Here is an 18,962-nt window from a genome sequence, read left to right on the forward strand (position 1 = left end):
TGCACCCCAGCCCAGGTGCATCAGCATCCCTGAAGGTGGGACGCAGGCAAATAGTTTTCAGAGCTCTGGCAAATGATTCCAGTGTGTACCTGGGGATGAGAACTGGTGCCACAGAGCAGTGATTTTCATCTAATTTGCTACACTTTGGAATCACCTGGGGAGAGTTTTTTAAAATTAAAATGCCCACCCCAGAGCAAATGAGTCGGAATGTCTGGAAAAGGCATCTGGCAGCTGTATTTTTTCAAAGCTTTTTCAGATAGCCTGGTACCCAACGAGTGCTAAGAATCATTACTATAAGCAATCTAGCGAGTGGGGAAAAAAATCTAGATTTGAACCCATTTCTGGCTGTTTGATTTTGCAAGCCATGCATGGCTATAGGACCATGAGTTACCCCCAGGAGGCCATGTGGGATTATGGAAACGGCACAGGGCTGTGAAGTCATGAAGGACGCTTAAGGCATGCTTCAAGTCTTGGTTTGCTATAGAACATTTGCTCTGTGATGTCAGACAAGTCACACAACCTCTCAGGGTCAGGAACCCCTCTTCACCTGCTTATGATGGCTACCAGCCTAGTTTTTTCAGACTTTCTTCCTTAATTGATGTTTTACTGGCTTTTATGTGGTGATCAGTACATAAACATGACGATCAACTTGTTTATAGTTCTTAGTGCAAGTGCTGATACTAAAAAAAAAAAAAACTAGGGGCACCTGGCAGGCTCAGTCAGTAGAACATGTGACTCTTGGTCTTGGGGTTGTGAGTTCAAGCCATGTTGGGTGTAGAGATGACTTAAAAAATAAAATCTTTTAAAATGTATACAAAAAGCTACATTATTGTAGTTTCTATCCAAACAGTTACTCTATTGACTTTCCAGCTTAGAATCTGGGGACAAATTGTTCTTAAAAAGAGGTTCTTAGGGACATCTGAGTGGCTCAGTGGTTGAACATCTGCCCTTAGCTCAGGTCGTGATCCTGGGGTCCTGGAATCTAGTCCCACCTTGAGCTCCCCACAGGGAGCCTGCTTCTCCCTCTGCCTCTCTCTCTCTGTGTCTCTGTGTCTCTGTGTCTCATCAATCAATCAATCAATCAATCAATCTTTGAAAAAAAAAAAAAAAGAGGCTCTTAAAGGACTTAGCATAAGTGAAATGAGTCCGAAAAAGACAAATACTGTGTGATCTCACCTACACGTGGAATCTAAAAAGCACACTCATAGAAACAGAGATAGGTTGGCAGTTGCCCAGGGGCTTTGGGTGCAGGAAATGGATATAAGTTAAAGGATATAAATTTCCAGTTATAAGATGAATACGTTCTGGGGCTCTGACATACAGCATGATGGCCACAGACCGTAATACTGGATTATAGATGGTTTGTTTGTTTGTTTGTTTGTTTGTTTGGAGGAGCTTATAGATGTGAAAGTTGCTAAGAGAGCAGAGCAGATCTCAGACATTCTCACCACTCACACACACATACACACACAAGGGTAATTACATGGGGTGATGGGGATGTTAACTAACCCTATCGTGGTAATCATTCCACAATATATATATGTGTGTATCAAATCACCATGCTGTGCGTCTTAAATTCACGCATTGTTGTACATCAATTATAGATCGGTAAATCTGGGGAAAAATAGAGGCGCTCAAATATTATTGTCTTAAAGCGTTGATAATCTGTTAGGTCTCACATGCCACAAGTTCGTGACTTCATATCACACACATCACGGGCTCAGACACTTCTGATCTTTCACAGCACGTTGACAAACTTATCAGGAAAAGCTGAGCTACCCAATAACAACGATGTCACAGAGAGCATCCAATTTTGTCAGGAGAAGCCAAGGTCAGGGAGCAGTTTTATAAATAACTCTACTAAAAGACAACAGGGGAGTAAAGTTAAGTCATATCAGATGTTTACAACAAGTTAAATGCATGATTATGACTTCAAATTACCATTTGATTCCAAGATCTATAAAGAACTTATTCAACTCAACAGCAAAGAAACAAACAATCCAACCATGAAATGGGCAAAAGACATGAAGAGAAATCTCACAGAGGAAGACACAGACGTGGCCAACAGCACAGGAGGAAATGCTCCACATCACTGGCCATCAGGGAAATACAAATCAAAACCACAATGAGATCCCACCTCACACCAGTGAGAATGGGGAAAATTAACAAGGCAGGAAACCACAAATGTTGGAGAGGATGTGGAGGAAGGGGAACCCTCCTGCACTGTTGGTGGGAATGTGAACTGGGGCAGCCACTCTGGAAAACTGTGTGGAGGTTCCTCAAAGAGACCTGCCCTACGACCCAGCAATTGCACTGCTGGGGATTTACCCCAAAGATACAGATGCAATGAAATGCCCGGACACCTGCACCCCGACGTTTCTAGCAGCAATGGCCACAATAGCCAAACTGTGGAAGGAGCCTTGGTGTCCATCGAAAGATGAATGGATAAAGAAGATGTGGTGTATGTATACACTGGAATATTCCTCAGCCATTAGAAACGACAAATACCCACCATTTGCTTCCACGTGGATGGACCTGGAGGGTATTAAGCTGAGTGAAGTAAGTCAATCGGAGAAGGACAAACATTATATGGTCTCATGCATTTGGGGAATATAAAAAATAGTGAAAGGGAATAAAGGGGAAAGGAGAGAAAATAAGTGGGAAATATCAGAAAGGGAGACAGAATGTGAAAGACTCCTAACTCTGGGAAACGATCTAGGGGTGGTGGAAGGGCAGGAGGGCGGGGGGTGGGGGTGAATGGGTGACGGGCACTGAGGGGGGCACTTGACGGGTTGAGCACTGGGTGTTATTCTGTATGTTGACAAATTGAACACCAATAAAAAATAAATTTATTAAAAAAATTACCATTTGATTAGGTTTCTTCTTACGGGATTAAAACCAGCCAACACACTCCTCCTCCCTAGCCTATGATCAAAGCCTCCTTTAATTTGGTATTTTATTAATTTCTGGTTGTCCTCAAAAAGCAACAACAGGCCTGTGACCTCACTTCTTTTTTTTTTTTTTTAAAAAGCATTTATACTTATAAAAATTGTTTTTAAGGCATAGAGTTTCCTACTCCTTAAATGTGCATTTCTAGTACTATTAAGATCTTTCATTTATGAAGTGGTTTCATTTATAGACTACAATGCCTCCGGATTGTACGAGAAGCATGGTATGATGCAATTGATACCAACAAGTTAGGGATGTTCATCAGATTTGGCTTCTTTCTCTCCTGCTTCATCACAGGCTGACTTGTCCTAATGTTAGCTTTATTTGTTTTTGCCTGATGATTTTTTTTTTAATTTTTTTTTTTTACAACAATCAGTGTTTGCCTGAGAAGGTTCGGATGATGTCTGGCCTCTGGGTCCTGGAACTCCCCCTTTACTGCCTCTTGAGCTGCACTGCCTTTTTCTCCAGGCATCTGGAGGGTACCTTGGGGAGCACCTGTGTGTTTGCCAGGAGGGCACAGCCTTTGAGGGGCTGGGCCGGCTGCACATCGCCACCCTTGTCACCTCCGAGCTGCTAGAGCCCCTGTTTCCAAACTTTGTAAAAAAACATCACAACTCCTTTGTATTTGTGAAAACTTGTGCAGAGTTGTCATGTCATAGGGACAGAGAGGGGATGGGCCGTGTTGAAGCAGGTGTGTGTTTTCATGGAACGCTGGTAGACTTCCCTTGAGAGTCCCACCATCCTGTACTGCTGCAAGGGTTTTACCTTTCAGTATGAAAATAATAAAAATCCTCTAGAGTTTCTTTCTTTCTTTCTTTCTTTCTTTCTTTCTTTCTTTCTTTCTTTCTTTCTTTCTTTCTTTCTTTCTTTCTTTCTTTCTTTCTTTCTTTCTTAGATTTTACTTATTTTCTCATGAGGGACACACAGAGAGAGACAGAGACCCAGGCAGAGGGAGAAGCAGGCTCCCTGTGGGGAGCCAGATGCGGGGCTTGATTCCAGGACCCCAGGATCAAACCCTAAGCCAAGGCAGACGCTCAACCACTGAGCCACCCAGGCATCCTTAGAGTTTCTTTTTTTCCCCTAAAGAGGAATTACTTGTCTCTTCTGCCAATTAAAAAACATTTTTTTTAATTTACTTCTGCCAATTCTGGAGATTAGAGAAAGTGAGGTAAGGCATGCACTGACAGGGAAGGCTTTAGGAGCTAACAGCTATCCTAGGGCTGCAGCCCCCTGCCGTGGAGGAAGGCCCTGGATGGAACAGCTCCAGTAAAAGGGCCCCAGTCAGTCTGAAGGTCTATTCGGTCCAAGTGTGGTACCTGGAAGTCCCTGTGTTGGGTCTGCCTTATTCATCCATGAAGTGTGGGGAGGAGAGCAAGAGGAGTGTTTCCCTTAGAGTGAGAATGTGGCTGCCATGCAGCTGTAGTCACGCCTCGTCATCCCTGATGATCAATCAACTATGAGACCAACAGAAACTATCCGCTGAGCCAACCCCATTAGGTGATCCAAGTCCCTGATTAATGACCACTAATCTGTATTCATTGTTTACCAGCAGCTTGAAAAGGCCTTTAATAATACCAGGGAAGGAAACAATTAGCAAAGTACTGGGCCAGCTGACCCTATGACCTCCAGAGGCCTAGACTTTTCTCCTACCCTGTGGATTTGGGCCCTAGAGCCAGGGTGGCTCCATAATTCCTTCAATGACATGGGACCAGCATCTCATCTCCTTGGGAAGCTCAAAACACTTGATTTGGGAGCAAGCACTTTTTCCTCTTAATTATTAGTATCTATCCTTCAGGCACCTTCTTTAAAGAAAAATATAGGTAGCTATGAAATTGTTTAGTCTTTTATGTAGACTTGATTACCAATGAAATGTCTTGAAATTGGAGTTTTAAGTGGCTTTTCTGTTGAAGTGTAGTATACATACATAAGTATATATAGATCATAAAAGTTGCATTTGGGTGAATTTTCACCCCTACATACACACCAAGTCTCCCAATTGGGAAATAGAAGCCTCCTAACACCCGACAAAACCCCTTCTTTGGCACCCCCTCCCCCCAAGTCACTCCCCAAGGTAACCACTGCCCTAATTCTAACACCATACACTGGTATTTCTGCCTTTGAACTTTTCCATTTTAACTGTTTAAATCTGCTCCCATGGAAACAAACAAGAGGTGGTAGAAAGGGAGGTGGGCGGGGGGTGGGGGTGACTGGGTGACGGGCACTGAGGGGGGCACTTTATGGGATGAGCACTGGGTGTTGTTCTGTATGTTGGCAAATTGAACACCAATAAAAAATAAATTAATTAAAAAAATAATTCTGTCCCATGGACAGAGGCCTTCCCTGGTAATATTCTTACCTCAGCAATCTCGATTCTAAAGAATGCTAGCTATTTCGCCTTTTCCTTTGTGTCTTATACATTGGACCAGCTTGATATAAAGCCATAGAACTCAAAGGCTTAAAAGTCTTTCCCATAGACAGAGGAAGTCCTTTTTGTTTAATCATTTAGCCACTGAGGAGGAAAGATGCATATGTGTACACCTTCCTATTTTTTTCCTGCCTCAATTTCTTCTTTTCTCTTTTTATGTTCTCCGTAGACAGCCTTCTCTACCTGTGCTATCCTTGCATACAAACCTTCCTCAACACACCCTGCTCTCCGGAATTAATCACCACTGTGCACACTGCCTTGAATTGATTCTACTGTTTATCACACAATAGTCACATCAAACCTCAGAGAATTCCCTTTTTAATTCTGTTTTTTTTTTTTTTAAGATTTTATTTTTAAGTAATCTCTATGCCCAAAGTGGAACTCGAACCCACAAACCCTGAGATGGAGCGTGGTGTGCTCCACCGAGTGAGCCAGCCAAGCGTCCCTTCTGCTTTTGATGTAAAAGCAGGCAAAGGCAACACAAGCTAAAATAAAAAATGGGATTACACCAAATGCAAATGCTTCTGTACAATAAGGGAAACCAACAAGACAACCGACTACATGGGAGAAGGTATTTGCATATCTTACATCCAAGAGGAGTTAACATCCAAAATATATAAAGAACTTATGCAACATAACAGCAAAAAACCCCAGAAATTCAGTTTTTAAAAATGAGCAGAGGACTTGAATGCACATTTTTCCAAATAAGACATACAGATGGATAACAAGCATGAAAAGATGTTCACCATCACTAATAATCAGGGAAGTGCAAATCAACACCATACTGAGATATCACTTCATACCTGTCAGATTGGCTATAATCAAAAAGACAAAAAAAAAAAAAAGAATGTTAGTGAGGATATGGAGAAAGGGGAACCCTCGTATGCTGTTGGTAGAAATGCAAACTGTACAGCCATTGTGGAACAGTATGGAGATTTTTTTTTTTAATCCAGCAATTCCACTTCTGGGTATTTATGCAAAGAAAACACCAATTTGAAGAGATATATGCACCCCTATATTCACTGCAGCATTATTTACAATAGCCAACATATGGAAGCAATCCAAGGGTCCATTGATCGATAAATGAATGAGGACGATATATACACAATGGAGTATTACTCAGCCATAAAAAGGATGAAATCTTGCCATTTGCAATGACATGGATGGAAGTAGAGGCAACTATGCTAAGTGAAATAAATCATACAGAAGGACAAATACTGTATGATGTCACTTACAGATGAAATCTAAAAAAAAAAAAAAAAAAAAGAACCAAATGAACAACAGAAACAGATTCATAGATACAGGAAGCTGTTGGCTACCAGAGAGGGGAGGGGGGGGCGGTGAGAAGTTGGGCAAAATAGGTGAAGGGCATTAAGAGGTACAAACTTCCAAAAAATTAAAAAAAAAAAAAAAAAAATTTAGGGATCCCTGGGTGGCGCAGCGGTTTGGCGCCTGCCTTTGGCCCAGGGCGCGATCCTGGAGACCCGGGATCGAATCCCACGTCAGGCTCCCGGTGCATGGAGCCTGCTTCTCCCTCTGCCTGTGTCTCTGCCTCTCTCTCTCTCACTGTGTGCCTATCATAAATAAATAAAAAATTAAAAAAAAAAAAAAAAAAAAAAAAGAGGTACAAACTTCCAGTTATAAAATAAGTCATGGAGAGGAAAAGTACAGCATAGGAAATAGAGTCAATAATATTTCCATAACTTTGTATGGTGACAGATGGTGACTAAACTTATCATGGAGAACATGTCATATGTGTACAAATATCAAACACTATGATGTACACCTGAACTAATAGGATATTGTATGTCAATTATACTTCAATAAAAAAAAACTATCTTCCATGTTTTACAAAAACCCATTATGTCATCATCAATTAAGTTTTCCAATTAAAAGGACAACCTATGATTAGTCTAAATCCCTATTATTAAAACTAGTCAATGAATTTAATATTCCATGGTGTCATTTTAATATTAATTAGTCATATTTTCATACAAGAGAAAGAAACATACGTTAAAAATTATTTAAAGATTTCATTTTTATTATTTTATTTTTTTGAGGTTTTATTTATTTATTCATGAGAGACACAGAGAGAGAGGCAGAGACATAAGCAGAGGGAGAAGCAGGCTCTCTGTGGGGAGCCAGATGTATGACTCAATCCCAGGACCCTGGATCATGCCCTGAGCCGAAGGCAGACGCTCAACCACTGAGTCACCCAGGTGCCCCCAAAGATTTTATTTATAAGTAATCTCTACCCCCAAAGGTGGAACTTTAACTCATAACCCCAAAATCAGGAGTTGCATGCTCCACCAACCACGCCAGCCAGGTGCCCCTAAAGATTAAAAAAAACAAAAACAAAAACCTGTAAGAAATCTATACCTGGAAGGGGAAAATGAGTAGAAAACCAACTTCTAGAATGTACAGCTTTTCAGCTTATCAACCTGAGTGGGAGGCTTTGCTTTCCTTGAATGAGGGTGTGATGTCTGTGTTTATACATCTGTTTGCTGAAACCATGGACATCCCAATCATTAGCTCATTCATTAATTCATTTCCTGAGCCCTGTTATGTGCCAGGCATTGTGTGAAGGCTGGACTTTCCAAGGAGAAGTTCTACTCTTCCTATGAGTAGACTTGGAAGCCCAAATAGGATATTTATAGGTCTGACCTTTAGAGTACAAGAAACAAGTGGTGTCCTAAAATAGAGTATTATTGCTTTCAATTATGGCATGCACATAATGAGAACTCTAAATGCATTTTGGGATGAAGATAATAGTTGAGTGCGTATTTCTTTATAAAAAATAAGGATAAGGGGATCCCTGGGTGGCGCAGCGGTTTAGCGCCTGCCTATGGCCCAGGGCACGATCCTGGAGACCCAAGATCGAATCCCACGCCGGGCTCCCGGTGCATGAAGCCTGCTTCTCCCTCTGCCTGTGTCTCTGCCTCTCTCTCTCTCTCTCTCTGTGTGACTATCATAAATAAATAAAAATAAAATAAAAAAATAAAAAATAAGGATAAGCTCTGGGTTGGTTAGGTTTAAATAAATCTAGATCATTATTACTTTTAAAATTAAAACTGATCTCTTTACCAATCAAGTTAACAAGAATGTGGTCACCTGGGTGGTTCAGTCAGTTAAGCCTCTGCCTTCAGCTTAGGTTATGATCCCAGGGTCCTGGGATAGAGTCCTATGTTGGGCTCCCATCTCAGTGGGGAGTCTGCTTCTCCTTCTGCCCCTGTTCGTGCCCCCTCTCTCTTTCTCTCTCACGTTCTCTTTCTCTCTCTCAAATAAATAAATAAAATGTTTTTAAAAAAAGTAACAACAATGTATTGCAGCCCTGTTTGAATTGGTCAGTTTCTTTATGGGAGTAATTGCTTACTGGATTTTAGACCACCTCCTCTCCTTTCAGCATTTCTACGATGTAAGAGTCATAGCCAACACTTGCGTGTTGCTTATGTTTTAAAGTCTCATGTCAGGAGGATCTTTAGGCCTCTTTAAGGAAGCATTAAGTAGCTGGATGAAAATAAGTATTTAATATCCTTTTCCTGTTATACAGTAAGTCCTATATTTGATGCTTCCAATGATTTCTTACAGATACATCCAGAATCACTCTCTAACCAGATAATATAGCCTTGCCTTTAAATAAAATCCAAAGATTTAAGATAAAAGTTTCAACAGAAGACATGAGGTGGGAGGGTGATTCTCTTTTCTTCTTCCCATGGCAAGTATTCTGTTATCAGTTCACATCTGGCACATTTTCAGCTTTAACTGAACCCATATCTGTTAGCCCAGATTTTTCTGAGCTCTGCACTATGGAGAGGTAAGAGCCGGTTAAAATGAATTTGCTGAATTGTATATAAATTCAACCCATTGAATCCACTACTGTTAATCCCATTAACACCTCTACTAATCGTATTGCATAATCAGCCAGCTGAGACCCAACCCCCTTTTTGTATTCTTGTTGAATACAGAAGACAGATAAATGTCAGAGTTCTGCCCTAAGTTAAGATTTCTCCCCATAAAAGAATTCTGGACTCTGAAGGGAAGAATGCTCCTTTACAAGGTGACATCATCCTGTCCACTCTTGGCCCAGGGTCAGCAAACTCATGGATCAGTGGTTTCTAGTCTATGGGATGTAGATGCCTGAAAGGATGAGAAGTGTTTGTCAAACACATGTATTATTTTTCAAAAGTATGGAGGTGTGAAATTGCTATGAATGAAGTATGCATAAGTATAAAAGCATTGGTAAATTCATAGAAGTTTTTTTGTCATTATTTACTCCATCAGTTGCTGTCAGAAGCATAATTTTGCTTATGTGCAGGTTTGCAATTTTTAAAAAAAGATTTTACTTATTTATTCATTGAGAGATACAGAGAGAGGCAGGGACATAGACAGAGAGAGAAGCAGGCTCCCTGCACAGAGTCTGATGTGGAACTCGATCCCTGGACCCTGGGATAATGCCTTGAGCCAAAGGCAGAGACACTCAACCACTGAGCCACCCAGGTGCCCCAGGTTTGCAATTTTTAACAATAAAATGGTCCTCATAATTTATAAGTTTGGGGGTCATTGTTTGGAAGTGTTAGTGATTTACCCTTAATTCCTGGATGAGCTCCTTTCAGCTCCATAAAATATTGAAACGTTAACATTACAAAACTATTGCAAATGGAACAAATATATTCCTACTCTGTAGAAGTCACAATATTTTTTTACCGCATCCTTTCCTAATTCCGTCTCTTGACATTTGTAGTTCTAATTGGAGAAAGATAGTATAAGTATGCAAAAAATTAAATAACAAGCTAAGAAAATGCAAAAAAAAAAACCTCATGTAGTATGTGATCAATTGTCAAGTGCTTTGAGCTCAGAGGAAAGGGTGAGAGGAAGGAATGGGGAAAGAGAGAGAGTGTGGGTAGTGTGGTGAGAGAGAGTGTGTCAGTTGGGAGACTGGACATTAGGACAGGTTTTTATAGACTCACATTCCTGGCTCTGCTAATTACTTGTGAATGACCACGGATAGACAACCTGACCCCGTTGAGCCTCCATTTTATCATCAATAAAATCAGAATTTAATACCTCACTCACAGTATTATTGTAAAGATGACTATTACAAAGTGCTTTCCATGTTTTGTGCTATACCTGGTCTACAGTATGTGCAAAATGAATGGTAGTTATTATTTGTTTTATTAGATTGTCAATCCTGCCACCATTGGAAGGATGACTTACTTATTTTTGTTTCCCCACCTAACACAAGCACAATGCCTGACTCATAATAAGTAACCCCTCCAAAAAAAAAAAAAAAATCCCCAGTGTTGCTAAATGAAGGGATGAAAGGAGAGGTAGATGGTGAGGAGAATTTTTAAAATGAAGTATAAGCTTTGGTGACCTGGCAGGGTCTCATGATGAAGTAAGACATGAAGTGAATTTAGAAGAATGTGTGGAAAAGGTAGGAGGGCATTACAATTGGTGATGGGTATGAACAAAGGTACAGAGGTGAGAAAACACAATATATGTAGAGGGGAGATTGGGATACAGTTGTAGAGGGCTTGGAATGCCAGGCTGGAGACTGTGTATCTTATCTGCTGAGAGTGGGGAGTCAGTGAAGACTTTGAGGAGGAGAATGACATGATGAGAACTTTCCAGAAGGTTAGTTTGGTGATGGCTTGTGGTATGGAGTAGGAGAAAGGAATAGGGCAATCCACTCTAAATGGGACATGGTCAAGTCCCTGACCATTGAGAGACAAAGGACAGATTAATGAAAGGGCAGTAGTTGCTGTGTCTTCTCTATTTTTATGAATTCTTAATGTGGCCATTTAAACCATTTACCAACATGTATACTGACCCTTGAAATATACAAGATGACATTTTTGAAAATCATTGCAGGTGAAAGTTTAGCTGGAGAGGAGACAAGCTTAAATTGGAGGGTTAGATTGATGAGAGGTATGGAGCATGTAGCATTAATTGAGTCAAGAAGTAGAGGTGATTTAAGGACCAGGCTGGGTTTTATTTTCTTAGAGTCTTTAGAAGATAAACAGTAGTTAGGGTTAGGAAATGGATTGATCTATGGAATGTGTAACTGATCTGAGAAGGCTAAATTGCCAACTGGTGAGACTCTCTTGCATGGAGAAAGGTGAATTAGATTAGATAGAGTGGGAGCCAGGTGGGAATTGGAGGGACAGGGCTGACCTGCTAAGAGGAGGTGGAGAGCAGGAGCTGGATGGCTCCCCTGGTGATGGAGAGTGCAGGTGAAGCCAGGTGAGGTGAGAGCCAGGCTGGGCTACGCCTCCTTCTCCTGTCAGTAGGGTAGCCTCATCGACCTCTCTTTGCCACTCCATTTTCACTTGACCAGGAGCAGGCAGGTGGAGCCTGGGAAGCAGAGTCAGAGCAGGCTGGTTGGTCTTGTTACATTTTCAGGAAAGAGGTATGTCTCTGTGGAGGAAATTATTTTCCCCAGATAAAGAAACCATCTTTGGAAAGAAATACAGAGAAAGAAAGAAGAAAAAGAAGGAAGGAAGAAAGGGAGGGAGGGAGGGAGAAAGAAAGAAAGAAGGAAAGAAGAAAGGAAAGAAAGAAAGAAAGAAAGAAAGAAAGAAAGAAAGAAAGAAAGAAAGAAAGAAAGAAAGAAAGAAAGAAAGAAAGAAAGAAAGAAGAAAGAAAAAATAATGAAAGGAAAAAAGTAAAGGGCCCTCTTCTTTCCTACTCTTAGGGAGAATTCACTCATTTATTTATCATATCTATTAAATTTTTAAAAATTCACTTTCCTCTTTTTCCAATATCTGCCATGTTTACTGACCACTGACTTTGTTCTCTAAGTCTCTCTCATTACTGACCATAATGTACTCTTTATCTCCTGCCCTGGGGACCAAACAAGAAGGGTGTTGAACTCCCTAAATTTTATTATCTAAAAATTATAGAATGTCCTGATTAGTGGAAGTTTCATAAAATTCATAAAGAATCAGAGTGGCTTTGGACCTCTCAAAAGCAATTCTGCAAACAGAAGCGAGCAATGCTTCCAACAACCTGAAGGAAAATGATTTCCAATCTAGAGTTCTATACCTAGCCAAATTATCAGACAGGTATGTGGTGGGCTAAGGACACTTTCAGTCACATAAGTTCTCCAAAGATGAATCTCCCATGCACTTTTTTTCAGTAAAGTTGGTGAAAGTGAGTGCTATCAAAATGAGGGAATTAAAAAAAAAAAAAGAGGGAATAAATCAGGAGAGTGAAAGACATGCGATCCAGAAAACAGAAGGTACACCCAACACACAGGAGGCAAAGGCAGCCTTAGGATGACAGGGAAGGGAGCTTCCAGGTCAACTGTGCAGAAGCAGATCTGAAGAACTGTCAGCTCAGATTGAAGCAAGTCAGAAGGCTCCAGGAAGGATTTTTTTTTTTTTAATAACAAGGCTAGTTAACATCCAACACCATACATAGTTAAAATTTTTTTTTTCTTGTGATGGGAACTTTTAAGATCGACTCTCTTAGCAACTTCTTTTTAAAAAAGATTTTATTTATTTATTCATGAGAGACACAGAGAGAGGCAAAGACACAGGCAGAGGGAGAAGCAGGCTCCCTGCAGGGAGCCAGATGCGGGACTGGATCCTAGGACCCTGGGACAGCAGACGCACAACCACCCAGCCACCCAGGTGCCCCTCTCTTAGTAACTTTTATAATTACAACACAGTATTGTTAACTACACTCACTATGCTCTACCTTGACTCCCCATGACTTATTTATTTTGCAACTGGAAGTTTGTGTCTGTTGACCTCTGTCTTCCATTTCACCCACTTCCCATCCTCCAACCAGGAAGGATGTTTTTAAGCAGAGGAAATTAATAGAATACCTGTTGTGAATGTTTGTGTTGAGAAAATATTTACTCAACTAGAAGAGAGTTTGGGAATAAATTAATGATAGCAGATAACTAAGCAAAAGCAAAAAAAAAAGAAGAAGAAGAAGGACAGTTATTAATTCTGGAAGGAGGGAGAAGTTGCAAAGGAAAGAAAAAGTTTATAATAATTTTGGTACTTAAAAAAGCAACATAGTAGCATTATTTGTAATAGCCAAAAGATGGAAGCAACCTAAATGTCCACCAACAGATGAATGGGTAAACAAAATGTGTTCTATATATACAGTGTAATATTATCCAGCCTTTAAAAAACAGGGAATTGGGCAGCCCGGGTGGCTCAGCGGTTTAGCACCGCCTTCAGGGCGTGACCCTGGGGACCTGGGATCAAGTCCCACATCGGGCTCCCTGCATGGAGCCTGCTTCTCCCTCTGCCTGTGTCTCTGCCTCTCTCTCTCTCTCTCTCTGTGTCTCTCATGAATAAATAAATACAATCTTTTAAAAAATGTTAAAAAAATAAAAATAAAAATAAAATAAAAATAAAAAACAGGGAATTCGGACACAGGCTACAACATGGATGAACCTTGAAGACAGTATGGTAAGTGAAATAAGCCAGACACAAAATAACAAAAATTGTGTAATTCAGTTACAGAAGGAACCTAGATTGGTCAAATTAATAGAGACAGAAAATGGAACAGGAGTTCCCAGGGGCTGGATTAGGCAAGGGGAGGAAGGCATTAGTGTCCAATGGGGACAGGGTTTCTATTTGAGATGACAAAAAAGTTCTGCAGATGGATGGTGGTGACAGTTGCACACATTGTGAATGTACTTAATCCCACTGAATTGTACATAATGATTAAAAGGGTAAATTTTATGCCATATATATATATGCCATATATATATATATATAACAACTTTTAAAAATAAAGAAAACCCCTGAGGCACAAATAAATAGAATGAGAATTATTATTCTCATATTGATGAATACCAAATTTTTAAGACTCAGGTATTGGGAAATTTAACTTCCCTTGTAAACCCAGATATGAAAGCTACCTTTTTTTCTATGAAATTGCATACCTTTATTTTATGGATCTATTATTAGAAATGTATATGCTAACAAGTCTTCTATGTACCCATCTTTCATTAATAACCTTTACCCCTTAAGATCCCATTATATGCCTTTTCTAACACATTGTTTTTTAAGAATAAATTAAATTAATTCATTTATTTGAGAGAGGGGGGAGGGGCTGAGGGAGAGGGAGAAGGATAGAATCTCAGGCAGACTTCTCACTAAGCATGGAGACCTGCGCGGGGCTGAGATCATGACCTGAGTAGAAATCAAGAGTCAGATGCTTAATGGACTGAGCCACCCAAGCACCCCTCTAATACATACTTTTTAATATAAACAATCTGACCACACTATATATATGGCTTAAAAGTTGCCTTTTTTTTTAAGTGAGTCACTTTTTAAAATTTTATGTATGTATGTATTTATGAGCCAGCAAAGGGCCCCCATTTTTTTAACTTTACAATACATTTGTCTTCTTTCTACATCCATGATTATATAAATGGACTACACCTATTTTCTTAACATTTTTTTTAAAGATTTTACTTATTTATTCATGAGAGACACACAGAGAGAGGCAGAGACATAGGCAGAAGCAGAAGCAGGCTCCATGCAGGGAACCCGATGCGGGACTTGATCCCCAGACTCCAGGATCATACCCCGGGCCGAAGGCAGGCGTCCAACTGCTGAGCCACCCAGATGTCCCCTTAACATTTATTTTTAATGATAACAATGGGATCGAGATGTATTCCATGATACTATAGTTCCCTCTTACAAAGACAAATCCTGCTGTAGTTCAAAGGAGGTTCAAAAAACCTTCCTTTTGGAAAAATAAAATAAAATAATTAAAACCCCTCCTTTTGTATATTACATTTTTTTCCTCAGGGCTATAATACCAATAGGAATATTGATGTTTGTTTTCAGAATGCAGTAATTATCATTTTAAATCATGAGGTTATGTTTTCCTTATTCACTAAAGCAAAATAAAAGGTCATTTAGAGATGACAGGTGACATTTCTCCTCAGTAGCATGGTGGGAAAGGACTCCAGATGCTTTGCTTGATTCCACCTGAAGCCAAATTGCTAAGCAGTTAAAAACTTCAGGGAGCCGCCAGACAGGTTTAACGAGAATGATGTGTACCTCTCCACACCCACCTTTGCAAGACAGAACTGCTCCACAGGTTTGTTGAAACTGCTGTGGAACCGTGCTACAACTCTTGCCTAAATTTGAAACGTTTTTGTCCAATGTCAGCATGGTTTAAATGTTTCAGGTTAAAATCCTGCAAATCATTAAAAATGCACAAATCAAATCCAGTTAGGTTTGTTGCAATGGGCATTAATTTATGGCCGAAGAAACCGTCCTGTAGGCTATCCTCCTGATTTGTGTGATTTTTTTTTTCTTTTAATCCAAATCTCGTTGAAGGGAAGTTTTCTCATTTGGAGTTGTATGTTCAGTTCACTAAATCCTGGGATGCTGATTAAAGAAACCAGAAGGAGCCCAGTCTCTTAGGGCTTCCCAAAAAGGAATGTCCACGGATTACTAAAGATTTCAGGAGAAAACCCTCTGGTGTCTGATGTCTGCAACCCTTACACTGAGGGCTACAGAAGGATTGCTAGAAGACCCTGCAAGGGCTTGCTGGTCCTCGACAGGGCAGGATTATTTTCCTAAACGTGTTTGGTAGTTGTGACTGCCTTCCATGCGATGATGGCTCACTCCTTCAGTTCGGCCTCTCCCTATCTGCAGTGGATGCTATTTGCTATTGATTGGAAAATTCTAGAACGGGATGGATCACTCCTATAGAAAGCTCTAGGATCTGTACCTTGACACTTTAAAAGAGCCTTTGAAAAACAAACAACAAAATGGTATGCACCTTTTAAAGCCATGCTGACAAGACATCTTAAATGAGGCTGGGAAACGCTCTTGGTATAATGCTAAATTAAGAAGCTGATACAAATGTGTATATAGAGTTTGACATCGGGTAAAAAAAATTCATTGAAAAAAACACTGGAAGGAAATCTACCCAAAATGCATAGTGTGATTGTCTCACCTGGATGGTGTAGTTATAGATGAAATTTTCTTAGCTTCTCTGCATCATCCCACCTTTTCTGAGTTTTTTTTTTTTTTAACAGCCAACAAACCTACTTTTACAAGTTTAGATTCATCCTTTTAAGCAAACCCTTTTCTTCGTTTGCTAGCAAACTCTCATGTCGTTCTTAAATTAAAAAAATTTTTTTTATCGAAGTTCGATTTGCCAACATATAACACCCAGTGCTCATCCCATCAAGTGCCCTCCTCAGGTCTAATCTAGGTTTTGCTCCCCCACAGGCTGGGACCCTGATAAGGAATGCAATGTCTCGCTGCCTCTGTTGTTTCTGAGGCAATGGAGGAGTTTGAATGGTTTCTTTCCTGGGATCTGCAATTTTACCAAGACTCCACAAAATGAAACCATTGCAATCCTAAATTAGGAGAGTCTGTTGAAGCTGAGAATTTTCCCCTCCAGGCCCTGCTCTATTTGGATGCTCAGTTTTTGTGTTTTTGTTAATACTAGCAGTTGGTTTATGTTTCGTGTTCTGTCTCCTGTGTTAGATGCTTCAGATGTCAAGATAATGAAAGACAGGAACTTATTCTTTAGACTCCCCTGTGTGGACATTTCTCTCTGCAGCAGGGAAACAATGTAAGTGCAATAAATCCTTCAGATGATAAAACGATAATGGTTTCAGGAACTTGCAATTTTACCTATGAATATCAGTAATTTTGAAAGATGGTCACTTCAGAGACTAGGTGACATGTCCTCTGCATTACACTCTACCCAAAGGTAGATGTCTTACTTTATGGAAGTAAGGTATGGCTTCACTTCTGTCCTGATTTTATGTTGTTTGTATATGAATTTCTAATTTCACTTTTTCTAAATGATGGAAGCTGTATTAAAAAAAATAGCCAAAATAAAACAAAAATGTGCACTGTGATTTGATGACACCAGGAAAAACATTTGCCTCACCTGTAAAGATAGGATTAAAAATAATGCTTTTTTGTGGGGCTATTGCAGTGCAGGCTAATGATTTAATAGTTAACTACATTTCCAGACATCCTATGTGTCTGGTGTAGAACAATAACAATTAATAGCATAGTTCCTTGTTTGTTTGTTTTTTCCAGTTCCTTGGTTTTAAATTGATACCAAATCACTGCTCAGAAATGTATTCATTCATGTCTGATTGTACAGGAATTTTGACATCGTGGAAAGGGCATGAGGCCAAAAACAGAGTTCTAATATTTTAGATAATGAGTGACTCAGGAAAGTTTCTTAACCCCTCTGCGACTCACTGTTTTTTTTTTTTAAATTAAATATGAGTTTGGGGGGCACCTGAGTGGCTCAGTCAGTTGAGTGTCTGACTTTGGCTGAGGTCATGATCTCAGGGTCCTGGATCCAGCCTTCTGTCAGGTTCCATGCTCCATGGGGAGTCTGCTTCTCTCTTTCCTGCTTTCTTTCCTTTCCAGCTAGCACTCGGGAGCTCTCTCTCTCTCTCTCTCTCTCTCTCTCTCAAATAAATGAATGGAAAATCTTTAAAAAAAAATAAAATTTGGGGTTTGGTTTATATGGCACTTTAGTTGGTGAAATCTTTCTGGGGCTGCAGCATCTCTGATGCAGATGCTGTGGGTAGACACTGGGCTCCCACCAAGCTACAACCAGCCTGGCACTATCATGATCTGTTCTGGCTGTTGACTGTTCTCAGAGTTTCATTTACAAAAAAGAGTTCCAAGGCTCTAAAAGTTTTGAAAACAACTCGTATAAAAATCCTTTAAGGCAGCTTTTGTTTCTGAAATTCTCTGTAGAACATAAAATTCAAATTTTATGTTTGAATTCCTTCAGAAAAGGCTAAGTACCTATTCATAATTCTCAATCTCTCTCTTTTTAAATATTTTATTTATTTATTCATGGGAGACACACAGAGAGAGGCAGAGACACAGGCAGAGGGAGAAGCAGGCTCCATGCAGGGAACCTGATGCGGGACTCAATCCCGGGACCCCAGGATCACGACCTGAGTGGAAGGCAGACTCGCAACCACTGAGCCACCCAGGTTCCCCATAATTTCCTCACGTTATAATTAGCACATTATATATCCATGTGGCATTTGGTGATAATTGGGTTTACTGGCAATAATCTGCATCTTGACTTTATATTTATGGAAATTTGAGTAAGTGTTCCAGTCCCAACATGACAGATCGACAGTTCCTCACAATCATGATAAGCTTAAAAATTACTTTGAGACTATATTAAAAAGGCTAACTTAACTGGCACCTGCATTATATTCATTGACTCTGTGGCCTACCCACTAAAAATTAATGTGAGTTACTGTTTAGCTTGGCGGGTTAGAAGTCATTTGGTTAAGGGTGTGGGTGGCCCCTATGTGGTCCAAAGCTCCGCTCACCATCATCCATACCCTTAACTTCCAGCCCCTCAGCCTCACAGCTTGAGGTTTTTTTTTTTTTAATAATAAATTTATTTTTTATTGGTGTTCAATTTGCCAACATACAGAATAACACCCAGTGCTCATCCCGTCAAATGCCCACCTCAGTGCCCATCACCCACCCATTCACCCCCACCCCCCGCCCTCCTCCCCTACCACCGCCTCTAATTCATTTCCCAGAGTTAGGAGTCTTTATGTTCTGTCTCCCTTTCTGATATTTCCTAC

The sequence above is a fragment of the Canis lupus genome, chromosome 35, assembly GCF_011100685.1.
Source record: "Canis lupus familiaris isolate Mischka breed German Shepherd chromosome 35, alternate assembly UU_Cfam_GSD_1.0, whole genome shotgun sequence".
Lineage (NCBI taxonomy): Eukaryota > Metazoa > Chordata > Mammalia > Carnivora > Canidae > Canis > Canis lupus.